This window comes from Lactuca serriola, chromosome 2, assembly GCF_051521515.1.
Source record: "Lactuca serriola cultivar US96UC23 chromosome 2, Lser_US96UC23_V15, whole genome shotgun sequence".
Lineage (NCBI taxonomy): Eukaryota > Viridiplantae > Streptophyta > Magnoliopsida > Asterales > Asteraceae > Lactuca > Lactuca serriola.
In genome coordinates, this window is record NC_136409.1 from 128,366,943 (window position 1) to 128,377,971 (window position 11,029).

At 36.0% G+C, this 11,029-nt stretch overlaps 1 long non-coding RNA gene across 4 annotated transcripts; it reads right to left on the reverse strand.

Annotated features, from left to right (window-relative positions):
* Positions 1–8,004: 8,004 nt before the first annotated feature.
* LOC145086789 (uncharacterized) lies at positions 8,005–10,819 on the reverse strand. 4 transcript variants are annotated; one of them, XR_013700631.1, is made up of 7 exons: positions 10,510–10,819; positions 10,255–10,327; positions 9,590–9,663; positions 9,434–9,487; positions 9,255–9,323; positions 8,497–8,570; positions 8,005–8,253 (listed from the first exon to the last, which is right to left on the reverse strand). It is a non-coding gene; the product is annotated as an uncharacterized LOC145086789 (long non-coding RNA). The 4 variants fall into 4 exon arrangements; XR_013700634.1 differs by lacking the exon at positions 9,434–9,487 and having other exon boundaries at positions 10,510–10,816; XR_013700632.1 differs by lacking the exon at positions 9,434–9,487 and having other exon boundaries at positions 8,497–9,323; positions 10,510–10,809.
* Positions 10,820–11,029: the final 210 nt, after the last annotated feature.

Sequence of the window (11,029 nt, forward strand, 5' to 3'; positions counted from 1 at the left end):
CCTCGACGAACTTTGGATTGTCCTTTGATAGTTGTCTAATTATCTTAGTCAAAACCGATTCTTGTCCTTTTCCCTCTAAATACACTAGACATTTGGAAAATTTTAGAATGGTCAAATATTATAGCATTTGCAATCGATCCTATACCCGAAGCGTATGGGACACAATGCATAATGTCTTACATAATGATTCGATACTTTATCAATCTTCCGCCATAATATTTTATGTACTACGTTCTCTCAATTCGAAATATGAAGAGGAATGCCGTAATCATAATCGAAATTTAAGAACACACTATGTATCCTTTGACTAATATTGTTAATATTCCACAACCTAAGCCTTTAGATTTGAAATGAAGCATAATATTCTCTCCCTTAATTATAGCAAAACAACTATTCAGCCCTTACAACTTTGCAAAGTATGACTCTTGTTTTCTACAATTAATACTGCTAACTTGCAATACTTTCCTTAATAATCATGCAATCATAACATTTATGCTCCCACTATCACGATGATTATTACAAACATAACACTTATGCTCCCACTAGCTTTGACATGTGTTTAGAAAACAACTTAACTTCCAGAAAAACAATACCTATTGAATTTCTTAAGTTCATATTTCTAATACTTAATGCTTTGATAATCTTTTATCAAGCCTCTTAGTCTTATACACCACTGCCTTAGATAGCTCATATGTGTGTCTAAACAATTCAGACTAATTGCCAAATCTCATAATTCGAATTATGGAAAGGGATACCGTAACCATAATCAAATACAATTTTACAATCGCTATCTTCTTAAAATCTCTCTTAGTGAAAGCATTTCCTCACAGTCATCTTCATGAAGGAGGGAATCTTATGACACTTAGATTTTAATGGTGTATTTGTTCTTATCCATGCGAATTTGTCAAAACCAAAGTTTGCGACAAATCCAAACCCTTATGGACCGAACTTTTCTTAACCTTGAACTCTTGTCTTATGGTAACACGGCTGCCCACCATGTCTTCCAAGTAGTTAAGTAGCTCACCCTTTCTTATCAATGTACTTTTCATTGATCAAGGTCCTTGCCTTTTATGCATTCAAATGAGAACTCATAGAACTCACATGCATAATTAATTCAATTGGAATTGCATAGAAACAAGATAGTGTCAACACGATAGGTTGTAGACCTCAACTCGTGTGCTAGTGATGATCATCGGGTCAAGTACATACCAAAATAGTTATGGACTTAGACACTAATCCAACATATTCAACACTCCAAGGCAAAGCATATTGAACTACAGTATCACTTCATCAAAGACCACATTCTGAAAGGTAACATTGAACTCATCTTTGTCCCTACTCATGAAGAGATTGCTGATGTATTTACAAAAGCACTAGGCTCTACCAAACTCAACGCATTCTTACAAATGTTAGGAATGATTAATCCGGACCCTCAATTCTTCTTGAATTAATAGGCACCGCAGACCATCCTTGGTCTCCGTTGCGGTCCTAACTGAAAGTTATTTATAATAAATGGTTTTGATATATCATGTGTACCACAGTCTATGTACTGCAACCATATATTATATTTATCCTTCACTGGTCCTTCTTGTTTGTTATTACTAACTTATTGTACAAGTGCTCTTCTCAGTTTCTTCCACTGCAGTCATATATCTATTCATCCGCAATGGCAAAGGGTCCATCCTTAATGATATGTCCATCTGCAGTCACATTAATTGATGTTGAGACTGATACATTCTTTTAAAAACAACAAAAAAACATGGTGTGCTATTTAATGATCCTTCAATAAATAAAACATTAAATAAAAACATTCCTTGAGAAACTGTCTCATTCTTTTTTCTCTAAACCTCATGTCAGACCTATTTTAGGTATGATGACAAAAAGAAAGATTTTCCAAATCAAATCCTTTTAATATGTCCTTTCCTATTACCCTAAAAAATCTCATCTGTTACAACTTCCCCTTTACCCAATGTATTGATCTCACCCTCACCACACGTTCACCAGACGTGGTATCAAATATGACATTTCATTAAATGCAAACCCTTTTTGGTAAACCCCAAATTCAGATTTAATCCCTCTTTTATCAATATGTGGCTGAGATTAAAGACCCTAATTCAAAGAAAAAACCAAACGTTTTCACCCAAATTTACTTAGGGCAAAAACGTTTCCTGCTCCTTTAAGCCACTATAAAACCACTTTCTTCTCCACAAAGAAAAGTTTACGTTCTCTGAACTTTAAACCTTCTCTTCCATTCTACCTTTCTTCTTCAAAGCTTCCTCTAACTCTCAACAATGGTGAAATCCAATGTTTCCAAGAAACAATCCAAGGCTTCTGGATCAGTGAACCTTATTGGTTCAGACTCTCCCACGATTGCTTCAAGCAATTTCAGAGCCGTATTTGAAGAACACCCTTTCTACAATGCTCTCATGAAACTAATGATCAAGTTCCTGAAGAATCACCCTCTATTTGGCCCCTTCGATGCTTTCACAGACGTTGTCCCGATCACAACCCTTTTCAAATGTGCCTTTTCTGCCTATGGCCCACTCGAAAACCCCCAAGAAGTTCATCTCAACCTGATTGACGATTCTTTGGTCATTCTGTCCAAAAAAAGTTTCTTACTGCCATTAACCTTCTAGTTCATTCCTCCATCAAGATTTTCACCCCATCCATGGAAGACATTACTTCGGTACTTTACCAAATGGGATATCAGAAAAATATGAAAGGAATGGGTGAGTTCAAGAAGAACCAATTGCTTGAGGTCTGGCAATTTGTGTGCCACTTCGTCATCCGCAGTCTACCGGCAGAACCGGAGGCACGGATAATATGGGACTCAAACTTTTAGAGCTGGTATGGAGTATCTTCACAGGTCACGATGTGAACTACGGACAGATCCTTTGGGATGACTTTCTTCAATACATTCCCAAGGAGAGCCCAAGCGAGAACCCAACCGAACTCAGTTTCCCAACGTTCTGATCCCTCTGCATTCCTAACCTTCATGCGGATGCAGGAATCAACATGGGCGGTGACATCAACTTCTTCGTTACCAAATATCTCAAAAGGTACAATCCTTCATCTGATCAATAAATTTTTGGACCAATCCGAAGACTTCTTACGCACATTCTTTCTACCCTCGGTCTTAAAACTGCTGATGTCTCAAACCACATTGAGGCTACGGAAGGTATTGACCCATACCTTCCTACCCCACCTCTTCAAAATCCATCCGCAATCCTTAACCCTGAAGGCACCACAGTCCCTTCTTCCACTACTCTCTCCAACATTTCTCAATCCCAAAGACGGAAGCATAAGGTCTCTACTCTTCATCGACCCTGCAACACCAAGAAGCAAGGACCTCCTAAAAAGGATGCTTCCAAGCCTTCCATGCCTTCTAAGAAAAGAAAAACACCACCAGTAGTTACTATTGTCAAACCAAGCCGACCTGACTCCAGCAGTGACTCTGACAAGGATGATCAACCCATAGCTATCCTCAAGAAACGCAAAACTGATCCCACTAGCCATATGCGTGACCGGACTGATACCTCAGCCTCTCAACAGGCTCTGGTAGTCCTTGGGATGGCCGCACATCCATTCGAAACAACCATCTTCTACCACTCAAACTTAGAAAGTGAGTATGATTCACAGCAACGAGGAGACTCCTCCCCAGTTCAATCCTAAGAGGATAATACTAGTTCTCGCCCTAAACTCTCCAGGGCTTCCCGACTGCATTTCTTTTCTCCTAAGGAGTTGAACTCCATCCTTTTGAATGTAACCCATACACTGCAAACACCTTCCCAACCGCATGGCACTTCTTCCGCCCATGCCAGAACCGATCCGAGGCCAAACTTGACTACTGGTCAAGGAGACCAAGGAAGCTTAGGAAATCCTACTCTGCTTACATTTGTAACAGGTGGTTTAGGCACGGTGAGCACAAATGTGCAAGGATCCGTGGACCCGAAGGACACTTCGGTGCGTTATAAAGGATTTGACGGTGAAGACTCTAATGATTCTTAGTTGAAATACAATTCGGTAACAAAAGCCGAGATTCAGAAATTTGCCGCTTTCCGTAGAGCATTCCAAGCACGCAAAGATCAACAAGTCAAGCAACAGCAGCAGAAGGAAAAAGAAATCCAAGATATGGCTAAGTATTGGGCAGATGCAATTAACAATGCCAATACCGTAGCCACCATTTTGAAAGTTCAAGACTGGATGTCTGAGATGGTCGAAACCTTCCACAAGGCTCAGGAAGCAACTGCAGATCAACATGCTTCCAAAGTTCCTCCCACCCCCACTGTCCAAGGATCACAAGACGAAGGACCCGAAATAGAAGTGAGTTCTGCTCCCACCTTTAGATTTGATGATGTTGATCTGCAAGAGGTAAACAAACCCTCTCCCTCTGATGATGATCTTATGATGTTTGATGAAGAAGAAGAATCTAGTGGCTCTCATAATTCAACTTCTAAGCCCAAGGAGAAGAAGAAAAAGAACAAGAATTCTGTTACTAGGAAATAATTTTTAAGCCTTCAACCCAAGGTTGATCAAATCCTCACTGCGGTCAAGCGAAATCAACCGCAACCAGAAGATATCCCTGGACCGCAGTCATTGATTGAACAGATAGAGCGCTTGGAAACTTGTGAGAGATTGGCTGATGAGTGTATCTCCCTCAAAGTAGAAATGGGGATCCGGTCCCTTGACAAAAATAGATAAGCAGACCACAAGGACTTCATGGCTGCTGCGGAACGCCTCATCTTTGAGGTAACCGTAATCAAGAAAGATTTTCAAGCAGCCGTTGTGGATCAAGCCTCCCAATCTCAAAAGCTGATCGCTGAGACTCACACTGCCTATGAGTCCGCGATCTCAGTCCTTCAAGCTACTATCAACCGCCTGTAGCGATCCTTGTCCACAAATTTCCATGGTCCCGAAATCCTCCAACTCACCAAGGAAATTCACAGGCTACTCTTCAACCCTACCATCCCCAACAATCAACAACTGGCAGATTTCATCCAATACACTCTTACTAGAAGGGAACACGACTATGTCCCCACCCAGGCTGACTTCCCCTGTATGAATCCGGAAGAATTCTTTCTCATTGCAAAGGTGTTCCAACACAAGTCGGAGAAGCACCCGAAGATGAAGATTTCACTTGAAAGGGCTAATACTTTCTTGAAGGAAACAGTTTGTGATTTTGCTAAAATCGACGCTGACATCTACCCCACCATTGCCAAGAAATTCGATCTGCCACCACTTGACCCCGCACCAATGCATACCGAAGGCTATGAAGAAAGATCCTTAGATGCAACCAACTTCCCTGAACTTGGAGTCATTTTAAAAAGGAAGATCGATAATGTCAAATACTTCATTCCTATGAATGCCATGCATCGCCTCACCAGGAAGCAGCTTGATATCTGCCGAAACACAGTTGAAAAATCGAAGCACACTACTGCAGAAGTCAAGTTTGAAATCTTAAGGAGAATCATCTGGTTGGAAAACATCAGGAAGTTTTGGTGGATCCTGATCAAGTTTCTTAAACTTGATAGCTAATCAAAGTTAAAGAGGTCACTTAGGGGGAAATTATTGAATCATAAAAAGTGACCCTCTTGAACTTCAGCTACCGCAGTCGTCAAGCCCCCGCAGTCAAGCTTCTTCATCAGCAATCGCGTCCGCAGTCTCTACCAACCGCAGTCTCTTTACTAGATTACTTTACTTGTCTTTTATTGTAATACTCTCTATTGTCCAGTATGCCGTGTATGGCTACTCTTAGAGATGTAATCTAGTGTACTTCGTGAGTCTGTATAAATAGAGCTCATTCTCTTGTATTCAAAAATAAAAACTTACGCATCTATTATTCTGAATATAGTTCTGAAGTTATCTTTCTATCTCTCTTACTCATACTTCTCACTCTCACTTAATCGATTACAATCTCTCCTTGGAGCAAGTCTTTTGTGACTTAATCACTAAGTTTGATCTCACTTATTAACTTGGCTTGAATGCATTCCTCGTTATGAATCAGCTTATGTGTATACTTGATATAAGAATTGTTTTCATTTCCATTTCTTTACTTTTCCGCAACTAACTCTCTAACCATCTAACTCTAAATATTATTGTTGAGCTTTTAGATCCTTCGAGATTAACTATTCCGCAATATACTTGTTCTAACATTTGTTCAAGTGTGTCTCAAAGTTTTTCTCTCAACAGGAGCTTTATTAGGGCGAGGGGGGTTGTGCCCCTCCCACCCTTGATTTTTTTGTTACAAATAACCCCCTATACTTTGATTTTATACATATTAGACCAAAAAATTTTAAATTTTGGCGGTAAACCCCCCTGCTCACCGATTTTTATACATATTATATTTTCGGTCCCCCGAATCATATGTTGGAGGTCCGTGTATATGAATATGTACAATACTTTGAAGAACAGATGAAATAAAATAGGGTGCGATGAACAGTGAGATACGTCTCTTTCCATTTAATTCCAAATGAATAAAATAGAGAATGAATATAATATTGAGAATTAAAAATGATTCCAAAAGCAAATAATTGAATACACAAATAATCACAGAGTCAATGAATGATCAACAGCAGATTCAACATATTTGAGTAATGGAAAGAATAAGAAATTTTAGGTTTGGTTGTTACCGTTTGTGTGTTTTAGAAGAAATACTCTAAGGTGTGTTATAAAAAACATGCTTGATTTTTTTTTGTTTACCAAAATTCTTCTATTATGCATAAATAAGAGAGAGATTTAACAAGAACATTTGTCAAGAATTCACCGAAATAGTCATTTGACTGGAGAAGATGACCGGAAAAATCATGTTTGGCCAGAAACAACGTCGAAGACCGGCAAAACCTACTATTACCGGCAGTGGCGAATGTAGGATTAAAACTCACGTGTGTCCAATTTAAATTATGAACTAAATTATAGTAAAAAAAATTGGTTATCAGGTCGGATTATCAACAATACAATTTAATGCTAGTGTTATAGTAACTTCAAACACCAAACATCAAATCTAATTTAATAAATAATAATAAATTTGTTACATTGTTCATGAAAAATTCTTATATACATACTAACACAATCCATAAGTATATGTTTGCTAATAAGTAAATATTGAAGTGTCATCGACATGATATCTATTGATTGACATACCACTATAAACGAAATCACAAAAGGGTATTAAGTGTGCTCAAAAAAGGCTATAGTATGCTACTCCATTTTATAGTTTCTAGGATTTGACTCTACAGTAAAAATTGATTTATATTCTACCAACACAGATACACAAACAAGAAACACTAAACACTAAACGGCTAATAGAGAGAGAAACTGAGAAAGGTGTGAAACCTCTAAAATAAAAGATATGGAGATCGTGGAGACTCGAGCAGCCACTGCAACTAACTTCCAGCCGGTCATTGGAAAGTCAGAAATGAACAGAACGGGTGGAAGTGGCGCCAAGCGGTAGATGATGTTGATCACGGAGGCCGAGGAGAGAGGTTGAGCATGAAGGCGCAACAACAAAGGAATGGGATGTAAATTTTTGTTTTTTTAAGGTTTTTGTGTTTTCGGTAATTTGTTTAATCTTTCTTGTTATACACTATCTTCTTAATATATAAAATACTAGGTTATAACCCGTGGGCACCACGGATGAAAAATTTTAAAAATATTTTCTTGATAATTAAGACGATGCTTAGGAATAACTTAATTAAAAATGTTAATATTGTATATATTGTTTTTATTTTAAAAAAATATATTATTATTATTATTATTATTATTTACCAAAATACCCACCGAATCTCCCTAAGCCCCTTTCCCCCTTTGGCTGTAATAGAAATAAAAACCAAAAATTATCCCTACGTAGATATATCGGTCGATAGAACTTGTCCTAAGTATCGATTTGTGAAAGGGATTAAAAGTTTGTCCATTTCAATCGCTGAAGGCATATACGAATATACAACCATAGAAGAAATGTGAAGTGAAGAGAAATTACATTGATTGATAAAAGATGTCAAACTCAAATACTGAAGAAACAAAAAATTAGGGTTGAAAATTAACTTTCCAAATAAAACAACATACATATTCTAAAAACTAATGATGCATTTGAATGATTATATCTATATATTACAAATCAAGAAAAAAAAATTATATATATGAGATTGACATGAGGGTCACAAGTACATAATGGGACAATCAAATGAAGTGTGCGTTTGGAAAGCCATGTGAGAGGATTAAGACCATGTAACCAAAGTACAATAACACCCTCAAACACTGCAAAGGTGAATATCACCGGTGTAAACAACAAAAAATTAAAAGTTTGACTTTGAGCACGACAATTCACCATTATTTACGTTCTTTTTCTAAACGACACATCTATATTAAAAAAGAAAAAGACCAACCAATGGCCAGACCAAAGTATAGATACAAAGTGGTTAAAACTACAACAATTTACGACACCAAAATAACCTTATAAAAATGAAATTGGCAACATTGAATTAGAAGTAGCAAACCAACCTTGTCAAAGTACTTTCCAGACTAATCCATCAATAGCAATACACTTTCCTGTACTACCCTGCTATAGCAATGTACTTTGAATTGCAGCCAACAACAACAATTAGCAACTCCCATTATTTAAAACAAACATAAATAAAACACCATAATACAGAATAATGAAAATCAAAATGTTTTTTTTTTTTGGTTTAAGCGGAAAAATAAGAACATAATAATACAAAATAACGATGGGTTATGGCCACCATGAAAACCTAAAAAATTCCATCAATACCCGAACTTGTTGTTTTTCCATCAAAAAAAGAGGATGTCTTGGTGTTCATGGCATTGAGTATCGAAAAAACCTTCTAGACTAAATATAAAAAGCCTCCGGTTTATATAAACATCACCAAGACTTCCATTAGTAATTATATATCTGAAATGAATATTTCGCTCTCAACAAAGGGTAAAATGGTCAAATCACTAAAAACCTCAACAAACATAAGATGCCATATTAAATTCCTCAAAACAACAATGTCTTTGATAATTGAGTTTGTAGGTTAAAAAGAAGGTTCAAATTAAGAAAGCTTTTACACAACCAGATGGTGTGCAACATGGACCCATCCATTTGAGCAATTGCTTTGTTGGGTTTAACTTATACTTTGTAATCAAACCACAAAAACACACTCATATGAAAAATGCAATGAATATAAAAAAGAAACAAAAATGGAAATAGATAAACAATCGTCAAAAAAGATTTAGGACAGAGAGGGGAGAATACATACCAGGAACAAAGGATCCATACCCGGATCGTTTAGAGAAAGAGAAAAAAAAACTTACGATTGACACATCTCCTGAAAAACCAAATTTACAATTGACACATCTCATGGGTGCAGTTGAATAAACTAAAAAATAAAATAAAAAAATCCAAACACATATTATTAGTATTTGAAATGAATAAGACCAATTTGCAACTGATTATGGTTTTGAAAATCTTCAACCTCCACAAGAGACTGAGCTGTAAGGGAGGCAAACAACAAAGAAAATGTAGATGGAGCTTTTAGGTTTTTTTTTTCTAACAATTTCTCAAATCAAGATACAAAGTTGCTTGGTTTCTTACACAGAAGACCAACTATCGCATATCCTCTGTCAAGAAACATTTGCAAGAAATTTATCAAAAACCTCGGTAAGTACCTGCAATTTCATAGTTTTTTTTAACAACACCATCAAACTTCCTTACAAACTCATCAATTTCAAGTTGAAGATCTTTCTGTTTAGGTTTTCATTCAGCATCCTCGCATTCATTGTACCCTCTAAATTACATTCATATTTTTCAATCCATTTCTTAACATTCTCCAAATATTTTAACTTAAATTCATTTCCTTCAAACTATCAATAAAATTATTACCGTGTTATTTTTTCAAATTTTCGACCAACAACCGGTAAAAACATTCATTTAACGATAAAAAAGCATAACAAATTAAGTACTACAATATTTAGTTAAATAGACAAATCACTAAATTGGTGCAAGTACATTATGCTTTCTGCATCTTTAAATTGTACATAAGTGGCTTTCATGATGCATGATTAATTGTATGCAGTAATAAGAGAAAACATTTTTTCTTTTCTTTGTCAAAACACCAAATTATCTTTCTTTTTTTTGGATACCAAAAACCTTTAAGGGATTAGATATCTGTTGAACTTTTTGCCAAAAAACAAATAGAGAAGGTTCATGAAAGTACTCATATTTAGGTCAAATATGAAAAAGAGAATGAAAAAACTTACCAAATAAACATACACGACAGAGGACTCGAGAAAGATGGAAATAATTAGGCAATGGATGTATAACTTTTTTACCCTGCATAATGAAACCCATAAAAACATAATTGTAGAAAAAACAATCAAAAAAATCCCAATTGGGGCATACCGACATTGAAGGAAAATCTATGTGCATAAGAAATGCATCAAACCATAAAAAACAAAACCGGCTGAAAACATAATAAATCAAAAACTAAAGATAAGAGAGGAAGAACAAATTACCTTGAAATCATCGATGGACAGAATCCATTATGATAATCGAAGAACCCATCTACATCTTGTTACAAGAATCAAAATGGATTACATGGAATATTCATCTTCGTATAATGTGAGAATCGTGGGATAAAAAAAAATAGTCTGTCGAATTGCTTGTGATAATAAGGTGTGATACGAGTATAACAGTGAAAACAAAAAGATTGTCTTCCAGATTTTTTGAGATAAGAATCCATCCATGATTTGAAAGTGATTGCGTAAAAAAGGAAACTGAATATATAGAGAAATCAGGGATTGAGTAATTGATTAACAAATCAATCAATTCATTTAACATTTAATAGGATAAAATCGGATATCTTACAGCTTGACATTTGAGTGGGAAAATTATGAAATACCTTAACAAGAAAATGCCAAGTGGCAATTAGATGCATAAAAAAATGATATTTGGCATGTAGGGAAGGTTTTTATTAAGTATGGAGATTTTATAAGATTTAATAAGATTTTTATTAAGTATGGAGATTTTATAAGA